This window comes from Canis lupus, chromosome 26 (genome assembly GCF_011100685.1).
Source record: "Canis lupus familiaris isolate Mischka breed German Shepherd chromosome 26, alternate assembly UU_Cfam_GSD_1.0, whole genome shotgun sequence".
NCBI lineage: Eukaryota > Metazoa > Chordata > Mammalia > Carnivora > Canidae > Canis > Canis lupus.
Genome location: NC_049247.1, coordinates 5,463,949 through 5,473,996, shown reverse-complemented (window position 1 = coordinate 5,473,996; position 10,048 = coordinate 5,463,949). Strand labels below are relative to the sequence as shown.

The 10,048-nt window shown below is 51.0% G+C and overlaps 1 long non-coding RNA gene across 1 annotated transcript; it reads right to left on the bottom strand.

Annotated features, from left to right (window-relative positions):
- Positions 1-9,066: 9,066 nt before the first annotated feature.
- LOC119866087 lies at positions 9,067-9,637 on the bottom strand. Its single transcript, XR_005378984.1, has 2 exons — positions 9,514-9,637; positions 9,067-9,364 (listed from the first exon to the last, which is right to left on the bottom strand). It is a non-coding gene; the product is annotated as an uncharacterized LOC119866087 (long non-coding RNA).
- Positions 9,638-10,048: the final 411 nt, after the last annotated feature.

The window sequence follows — 10,048 nt, the reverse complement described above, 5'->3', positions numbered from 1 at the left end:
AGACGCAGAGGACAGCTACAGTGTGATTCTGCATCCAGGAGGTCCCTGGGAGACCCCCCTGGGAGAGTCTGCTTTGTGGACTCCGGAAGTAGAAGGGCGGCTGTCAGGGCCTGTGGGAGGGGGAGTCAGTGTTGCATGGAGACATTCACAGGGTTGTGCAACCATCACCCCCATCCATCTCCAGAACTTTCTGGTCTTCCCAACTGCAGAATGCTGGAGGCAGAGGCGGGCTGTCCCCGGGCCGTGGTCTCGCAACCATGGCATCTTTTCTGGCTGACTGAGCAATGGAGGCTGCAGAGGCCTTGAGCTGCTGTCTGGGGAAGGGACACAGATCCGGTGGAAATCGGCTTGCACGCGCCCTTCCCCCTTCACAAAAGCGCTGAGCATTTACTTAGAGCAGCCTCATAAATCCCCAGCCATGGCACAGCCTTCCAGCTGGAAATGAGTCAAGCGTTCCTCTTTGCTGAGTTCAAGGCTGGCCCCCTGCTCTGCTGGCACTTAGGATCCCCTGGAATGAGCGGAGCGGGAGCATCACGGGCAAGCACGGCTGGTGGGAGCGTACCAGGCACGGCTCCTCCCCAGGACCTGGGATGGGGGGGCAGGAGAGATCTCATGAGGAGCCTCCCACTGCCCTGAAGAATTTGAGAGCAAACAGCTAAGACAAACTTGCCAGGGGCCAAGTGGGAGTTTCCATGAGCCCCCCCCCCCTCCCACAACTTCCATCTCATCAGCGAGATCAAGTTACTCTTCTGAGTGTCCGGAAACCGACTTACCAGTGTTATACCCATCCTCCAGATGCCTCCGCTGAGGCTGATGAGGACTGAATATCTGTGTCCTACAAAGTTCATATACTGAATGAAACTTAATCCCCAGTATCAGGAAGTCGGAGGGGACTGAGTCACGAGGGTGGAGCCTCCACGAGGGGATTAGCACCCTCATGAAAGAAGCCCTGGAGAGCCCCCTCGCCCCTTTAACCAGCAAGGACACAGCAAGAAGATGACTGCCCATGTTCTTAGGAAGCAGGCCTCTCCACACACTGAATCTTGATCCTGAGCTTCCAGTCTCCAGAACTGCGGCAGCTATGTTTGCTGTGTGCACGCCCCCAGCAGCCTAAGAGAGAAGCCCAGAGAGACTTGGGGGTGACCTCAGAGGCGGTGGCACCTGCCCCCCACCCCCAGAGGTGGAAGGTCCACAGAGCCAGCACAAGACAGCCAAGTGCTCTGAGGTTGAAATGCCCTCCGTTTTGTCCTACTAGGTCTCCCTCTGTGTGTCCCACCTCCAGCCCCAGCCAGTTATCCCGTGCACTCCTTTCTTCTAGAGGGGTTCCTCGGGCCAGCTGCCACTCCCACCTCGATCCTCCAAGGGAGTGACTCTGAGAAACGTGTCCATCCTAAGGAATGCACACTCACTCCTTCTTGTCCAAAAAACAAACTCAAATCCTAGTGCAATATGAACAAAAGCAAGGATGCAGGAAAACCCCAGAGGTCACAGAGAATGGGGAGGTGTGGTGGGAAGGTGGGTGGGGCCCACATGGTGGAGGGCTTTGAATGCTGAGCAGTGGTTTTGGGCTGGAATGGGGAAGGAGCTGAGAGCTGTGAGAGGCTCTGTATTGGGCCTAGAGCTTCTGCTCCAGCCACACAGGCCAGGCCTCCTAATGGGCCCTTGAATACACCTGATTGGTCCTGCCACAGGGCTTTTGTACCAGCCAGTTTCCTACCAGGCCTTTGTACCTACCATTCTCCCTTTGCTAGATCTTGGCACTGTTTGGTCAAAGATCACCTCAAATAGGAAGACCCCAGTGGCCTTTCCAGAGCAGCCGTACCTGTTGAGTATCTTGTATCACGCTTCCTTACCCCTTAGTTTTATGGAGTTACCCCTTCCCACCGCCCAGAATCCAGGAGTTGCCTTGTTTGTTTGTCTATGCTCTTTCTCCTTTACTGCTACGGCCCCAGTTCCTAGGGCAGCAGGAGGAATCAGTAGACAAACAATGGATGAATGAAAGAGCTGGGATTAGGGGGTTCCTCAAAGCACCATGCACCATGACCCCTACATACGCATGTCTGGGACGTGCCACAGGCAGCCCCCAGCGCCCGCCCCTGCAAAGCTTTGAAGCTGGCATTCCCCGCTGGGAGGTGGGCAGGAGCTGCCTGCCATCTCTCAAGGGGCAGGAGGCTGCAAAGAAGAGGGCTCTGGTTTCCTGTCAGAGAGCCCTCCAGGGAAGCAACTTATTTTTTCCAGAATGTTGAGGGCAGCCTCTTGTCTGAGACAAGGAAGCCAGCGGTGACAGTGAGGCAGGGCTTCGGGGCTACTCCTGCAGCAGCCAGGCCCCTCACAGGCAGGACAGAAAAGAAGGCCGTGGGCTGGGCTGACAACTGCTCGGTGAGAAGCTCCAGGGCCTGAGGGATAGGACCGAAGCTCCCAAGCAGCCAGAGGGGGCCGCGGAAGGACCCAGGCTGGTGGAGGGGTCGAGGACGGGTGCAGGTCTAGCTCTGGAGCAGATTGCTTTGCACAGAGATGGCCACCCTGGCATCCCTCGTTTTAACCTAATTAGCTGGGTAGAGGCCCTTTCTCCAATGTACTGGGGGTTATGGCTGCCAGGTCTGAATTTCAGGAGCAAAATTTAACTCATTATACATGCAAAAGGGACTTTCAGATGAAGAGATAGTCCCGGATTATCCTGGTGGCCGAAGGTCCCTCTCCTTATGAGAGGGAGACAGAGGAGCCCAAAAATGCAGGTGTGTCTGAAGCTGGAAGAGGAAAGCAGATGGATCTGTTTCGGTGTTCTGCCCCCAGAACTGAGATAATACATTTGTGTTGCTTTAAGCCACTAAGTTTGTGGTCATTTGTTACAGCAGCAAGAATTTATACGCCTTGCAAATACCCATGTTTATAGAAACCCTCCCCAAACCTACTCTTGCCACTCTCCTTGGGATGGGTCAGGATAACTTTTTCCCTGGACCAGCTTGCCCCAAAACCTGTCTCTAGACCCAGAAACTTCCACTTTCAGCCTCGGGACATGGAAGCCCCACCACCCCTGCCCCGACAGAAGGACCAAGGGCCTGGGGCCACCACCCTGAATGCAGGGTCCGGCCTATAGGGATGAGTAGTAAGTACAAAGGAACACAAACCACCCAGATTTCTCTGCCCTGGAGAGAAAGTGCCTCAACCCTCAGCCTGACCTCCTAACCTCATCTCAGGCTACATCCAGCTGCTTCCTCAAACTCACAGGCCCTTCCCGCCTCCTCCCCTTTGCCTGGTTATTTCCCCCTTTATGGCAGGCAGCCTGTGCACCTGATTCATCCTCAAATCCTAGCTCGAACATCTCCCACTGGTTACAGCCTGTCCCACCTGCTCCCCGCCCCGGACTGTGGGATGGATCTTACTTCATGCATTCATGCAGAACTGCCCTGAGCATGTCCTCAGTCTCACCAGGCAGTGAGCAAGACAGACACAGCCCTGACCCCCACGAGCCAACGGGCTGGTTGGGGGTCCCTCGATGTGCTTTCATAAAATGCAGCCACGTAGAGTGCACAATTCAGACGTGTGATGCCCATACCATGAAGCCAGCACTCCAGCCAACACAGAAGACACTTCTGTCATTCCCAAAGCTACCTTGTGTCCCTTCTCACTCACCCCCATCCCCACCAGGAAGCCCCCCATCTGCTTTATGTCATTATAGAGCAGCTTTGTTTCTCTGGACTCTAATGCAAATGGATTGCACACTGTGCTCTGCAGGCCTGGCTTCTTTCCCTAAGCAGTCGCCTTGGGGTCCTGCCGCCCCAGGGCCAGACCAGGCCTGCTGCCTGCTTTTTTTTTTTTTTTTTTTTTTTTAAGATTTTTCCATTTATGCATGAGAGATATACACAGAGAGAGGCAGAGAGATAGGCAGAGGGAGAAGCAGGCTCCCTGTGAGAAGCTTGATGTGGGGCTCGATCCCCAGATCCCGGGACCATGACCTGAGCTGAAGGCAGACGCTCAACCACTGAGCCACACAGGCGTCCCTGCTGCCTGCTTTTTTAAGGCCTGTAAGCTAAGAATGTTTTTTTACTTTTATTACGTTTTTCAAAAAATAATGAATAAACTTTATTTTTCTTTTATTTTTTTTATTTATTTATGATAGTCACAGAGAGAGAGAGGCAGAGACACAGGAAGAGGGAGGAGCAGGCTCCATGCACCGGGAGCCCGACGTGGGATTTGATCCCGGGTCTCCAGGATCGCGCCCTGAGCCAAAGGCAGGCGCTAAACTGCTGCGCCACCCAGGGATCCCTAAACTTTATTTTTCTAGTATAAGCTCAGATTTACAGAAAATTGAGCAGAGAGCGCAGAGGGTTCCATGGAAGTACCCTACTCCAAACCCCAACCCCCGATACACAGTCTCCCCTGTTATTAACATCTTGCATTAGTATGATACGTTTGTTCTGATAGATGAGCCAATATTGGTGAATCGTTATTACTACAGTCCGCAGTTTACATTAGGGATCACTCTTGGTGTAGTTCAGCGCTATGGGGTGGGACAAATGCTCGACAGGTGCCTACCATGATAGTATCAGCCGGAAGGAATACTTGCACTGCTTTAAAAGTCCTCTGGGCTCTGCCTGTTCCTCCCTCCCTCCCCTCTGATCTACAGCGACCACTGGCATCTCCACTGTCTTTATAGTTATGCCTTTTCCAGAATGTCCTAGAGTTGGAATCCTACAGTCTATAGCCTTTCCAGACTGGCTCCTTTCACTTCGCCATATGTATTTAAGGTTCCTCCGTGTCTTTTCGTGGCTTGATAGCTCATTTCTTTTTAGTGATGAATAACATCTCCTTGTCCAGATGGACCACAGTTTATCCCTTGACCTACTGAAGGGTGTCTTGGTTGCTTCCAGCTGGGGAGATTAGGAATAAAGCCTCTATGAACATCCCTGTGCAGTTTTTTAGATGGACGTTAAGTCTTCAATTCATTTGGGTAAATACATAGGAGCCCGCCTGCTGGATTGTATGGTAAGAGTATGTTTAGTTTTGTAAGAAACCACCAAAAGTACTGTCTTTAAAGTAACTATACTATTTTGCATTCTTACCACTGATGAATGAGAATATCTGGGTTTTCACATTTTTTTAAGATTTCATTTATTTATTTATTCATGAGACACACACACACACACAGAGGCAGAGACACAGGCAGAGGGAGAAGCAGGCTCCATGCAGGGAGCTCGATGGAGGATTTGATCCCAGGACCCCGGGATCACACCTTGAGCTGAAGGCAGACGCTCAACTGCTGAGCCACCCAGGCGCCCCTGGGTTTTTTCACTTTTTAATGGTTGAGGAAAATCAAAAGAAGAACCACATTTCATGAAAGGCATATGAAATTGAAATCTCAATGCCCATAAATAAAGTTCGGTTAGAATGCAGCCACACTCACTCATTTATGTACGAGTCTATGTCTTAGCTTCTTCCACACTACAAGAGTAGAGATGCTGAGATGCTACATTGCACAAAGCCAAAAATAATTCTTTGTGGCCCCCCCGTCAGTACAGGGGACTAACCTATGTCGCTGCATGGACCGACAGATCTCTCCTTTTCACTGCTGAACAGGGTTCCATCGTATGCATGCACCATCATTTATCTGTCCACCAGCTGATGGACACTGAGCTGTTCCCAGTGCTTAGTGACTGCAAATAAAGCTGCTGTGCATGTTTGTGTGTAAGAGACTCTATGGGACATATGTTCTCATTTCTCTCAGGCAGATGTCTACGAGTGGAATCTCTGGGTCCTGCCAGGGCATGTTGTCCTTCATATATGACCTTGGGCAGGATTCTATTTCTAACCAATGCTTTTTATACCAGTGATTCCTTCTTTGCCTTTTGCCCTCTGCCAGACTAGACCGCCAGGACTTCATTGCCCATGGAAGGGGAAACAGAGTAGAAAAGCATTCAAAAGGCTATTCTGTTTCAGAAGCCAGAGTTTTTGAGTTGCAAGAATCTGGGCTTTTGAGCTGCAAAGTCAGAGCAATGAAGAGCTCCAGACACAAAGTTGATGCCCCAAACAAAAGATCTGGGGAAAATATGTATAACAATGAGCCAGCCTGTGAGCCCAGGAAGAGGTGATGGCTTCCAGGGCTGGGGGAAGAAGTCAGTAGTTGGAACAGACACCATCATCTGTTCATCAGCATCTACTCTTCTCCCCTAAGGAGGAGCAGCAGGATGGCGTTCCCCAGCCTCCTTCACTGTGTCTGAGCTGTGTCTGTGTAGCCCTGTGTAGCCCTGTGTCTGAGCTCTGTGTCTGAGCTCTGGCCAATGGAAGGTGAGTCAAGGGGTGTGGGCCACTTGTAGGCTGACCCTCCAAACCTCCCCTGTATGCTCTCTGATTTCTTTCTTGTCCCACTACTGGGAGCTGCAGGCACAGTAGAACTCATGAACATGGTGGAACCATGAGGTGGCAGGAGCCTGAGACATGAAGGACTGGGAGAAAGGAGGGCCCTTCACCTAAATACCCCCCTGAATCCCAAACTGTCAAGTGAACGGGAGACTCACATGTGTTAAGTCACGAGGGGGGAGCCTTTCTAAATCAAGAGTCCCAAACCCGAATGCTCAGCTGGCCAGATGGGTAACATGAGAGCAGTGGTTAGCTGTGAGGCAATAGGGAGTGGCGGGGACTATGGCAAACCAGAGCCCAGGCCCCTCTAGAGAGGATAACCCCATTCCACCTCCACCACTTGCTGCTACATGGGAATATGGACCCAATGTGGCCAGAAATCCTGACTTCTCTAGAGAATCTGAAAGTTTAGATGCTTGTCAAATGCCCTCCTCATCAGATGGCAGTGACTTATTAAAGTTGTAGAAAAATATATTGTTCTGGCTTGATTCAGTGCATCAAGGGCTAGATCTGACCTATTGGCCACTGGTTTGCAACCTCTGCCCGTTCATTCCATTATATGCATTTATTGAGCAACTTTGTGCCAGGCACAGTCTAGGGAAAAAGGAAGAGGGGAGAGTAGCTCTCTGGCAAAGACCCAGAGGGACAGGATGCATGACCTGCACATCCCTAGAGTGGTGGCTGGCGAGGCTGGTGCACAAGGCAGCCTCGTCCTTACCCAGCCTGTGTGCACCTTACAGAAGCCTCTCATCCTGGGGGTTGGGGGTCTGCATGGGCCATGTGGTAGCCTCCAGGCCTTCCCAAAGATTTACTGGGGAAAACTTTTCCTCACTATGGCCCAGAATAGTTAAATTCCCAGTCATGTGCTAATTACTATGCCCTTGAGCAAAAATGTTCATCTAAAAAACATAAAATTATAATGGTTTCTTGACATAATAGGAACAAACAGGATGAGCACAGAAGCAGCCAGCGGCAGCAACACAGCGCAGGGCTGGCAGGGGGCTTGGGCGGCACCTGGGAGGACCGGGGGCAGGGCCCTGGTGGGAGAGATTTATGGCCTTGGGACGTGGCTGAGCACATCTCTCTTTAGCGGGTTTCTGGCTCAGGTTGAACAGTCATCCTGTCTGGGCGTGGAGCTGCCCGCTTGGGTGACTCCTCCGTCTTGCTGTGTGTCCTGGGGACAGTGACTTCCCCTCTCTATCTGCCCAGTTCCTCATTCATGAAATGGGGCTAAGAAGAATGTTCACCCCTGAGAGTTCTTCCCCACGTTATAGGTTTGTAAACACCGAATACAGCACTCGGCACATAGGAAACTGTCCCTACATGATCGTCACTCCAGGCCCATGGGAACCAGAGGAAAGGGGTGCGGGAGGGAGGGCACCCCATGGCACATCTCTGTCCTTTCTTCTCTTTCATGGGCCTGTCCCACCCCTGGCTTTAGCTGTAAGGTCCCCATTCAGAAAAGGCTCTCATGCTCCTGTCTGCCTGCCTGCCTGGCTCAGCGTCTGGTAGGAAGGATTCCAGAGATTCTAGAGTCAGCAAGGAGGAAAGGAGGGAGCTGGTAATCTCTTGATAAGAAATGTTCTTCAAGCCCAGCCCTTCTTGTCTGAGCAGATAAGATGGTGAAGGGGTGGGGCCCCACCCAGGGCCCATGCATACACCCAGAGCCTGTGCATGGACACCCAGAGCCCATGCACACCTGCCCAGAGCCTGTGTACACACATCTAGAGCCCATGCACACACACCCAGAGCCTGGGCACGCATACCTACAGCCCATGCACAACTGCCCAGAGCCCATGGACGCATACTCAGAGCCCATGCACACCCACTCAGGAGCCCATGCACATTCACCTAGAGCTTGTGTGTATACACTTAGAGCCCATGCACACACACCCAGAGCCTGGGCACACACACCTGGAGCCCATGCACAACTTCCCAGAGCCCATGCATACACACCCAGAGCCCATGCACACACACCTAACACCACATCCAGAGCCTGTAGACACACACCTAGAGACCATACACACACACCCAAAACCTGTTTACACACACCTGGAGCCCATGCACAACTTCCCAGAGCCCATTCATACACACCCAGAACCCATGCACACACACCTAGCACCACACCCAGAGCCTGTAGACACACACCTAGAGACCATACACACATACCCAAAACCTGTTTACACACACCTGGAGCCCATGCACAACTTCCCAGAGCCCATGCACACCTGCCCAGAACCTGTGTACCCACACCTAGAATCAATGCACACATACCCAGAGCCCATGCATATCTGCCCACCCCTTCTCCTGGCTGCCCTTAGCCTCAGGCTCTCTAGGTAGTTATAACCAGTGGCATGCTTTGGGTTGCAAGTAACAGGTAATCTAACTCAAAAATGGCTTAAGCCAGGGGTCATCAATCTATTGCTCATGGGCTGCCTCTATGTTTTGTTAATAAAGCTTTATTGGAACCAAGTTATGCCCATTTGTTTGCGTATTGCCTCTGGTAGCTTTCATGTTCCAACAGCAGAGCTAACTAGTTGTGACCGAGATTGTCAGGTCTACAAAGCCTCAAGTATTGACCATCTGGTCCTTTACTAGAACATTTTGCCAACCCTGGCTTAAACTATAAAAAGACTTGCATCATTTGATGATGTCTCAGAATGAAGGTAGCATGTCAGGTGTCTATGACCACACAAGTCACCCTAGATGTAGAGGCTTAAAGCAATAATAATCATTTATTATGTCCCAATTTCTGTGAGTCATGAATTTGGGAGTTGCTCTGCAGGGCATTCTAAGCTCCAGGTGTCCCAGACAGTTCAGCTGATGGCGTCAGTGGCTCATGCTAGGTCATCTGGATGCCATCTTCTTTTATACATCTGGCACTGGGCTGGGAAGACTCTAACAGTGGGCACACCTTGGGTATCTGCCTTCAGCTTCATGTGTTATTTCCAGCAGGATGGCCTTAGGAAAGCCAGACTTCTTACAGTGCAGTTCTTGGCTTGGTGTCCTGAGCATGCCCCAAAAGAAAGCGAAGTAGAGATCATATCACCTTTATGACCAAGCTGCAAAGTCATGCAGCTTCACTTCCTCTGTACCCACAGGTCAAAGCAGTCACAAAGACCCACCCAGGTTCAAGGGAAAGGAACTCAGACCCACCTCTCCAGTCACCAAGAATCCAGGATCCTTCCATCTTACTGCTCTGCTGACCTTGCTTTGTACTCAGCCCCATAGTCACAAAATGGCTGCTGCAGTTCCAGCCTTTTAGGCAAACACAGCAATGTCCAACAGAAAGAGGAAATCGTCTTGATCTTGTATCTCTCTTTTGTTCCCCATATCTTTCCCGAAATATGAGTCATACAAAAGAGGGCATAAATTGTAAGTGTTGGGGCACCTGAGTAGTTCAGTCGGTCAAGCATCTGACTCTTGGTTTCAGCTCAGGTCATGATCTTAGGGTCCTGAGATCAAGCCCCATGTGCTCCTCCATGCTCAGCACGGAGTCTGCTTGAGATTCTCTCTCTCCCTCTCCCTCTATCTCTCACCCTCCCTGGCCTCTCTCTCAATCTTTCTCTCTCTCTCTCTCTAAAGTAAATAAATATTTTTAAAAATACTAATTTTTTTTTAACAAATAAATAACCTGTAAGTGCTCAGAGCAATATACTTCCAGAAGTGAGTAAGCCCTTACTGTGGCCAA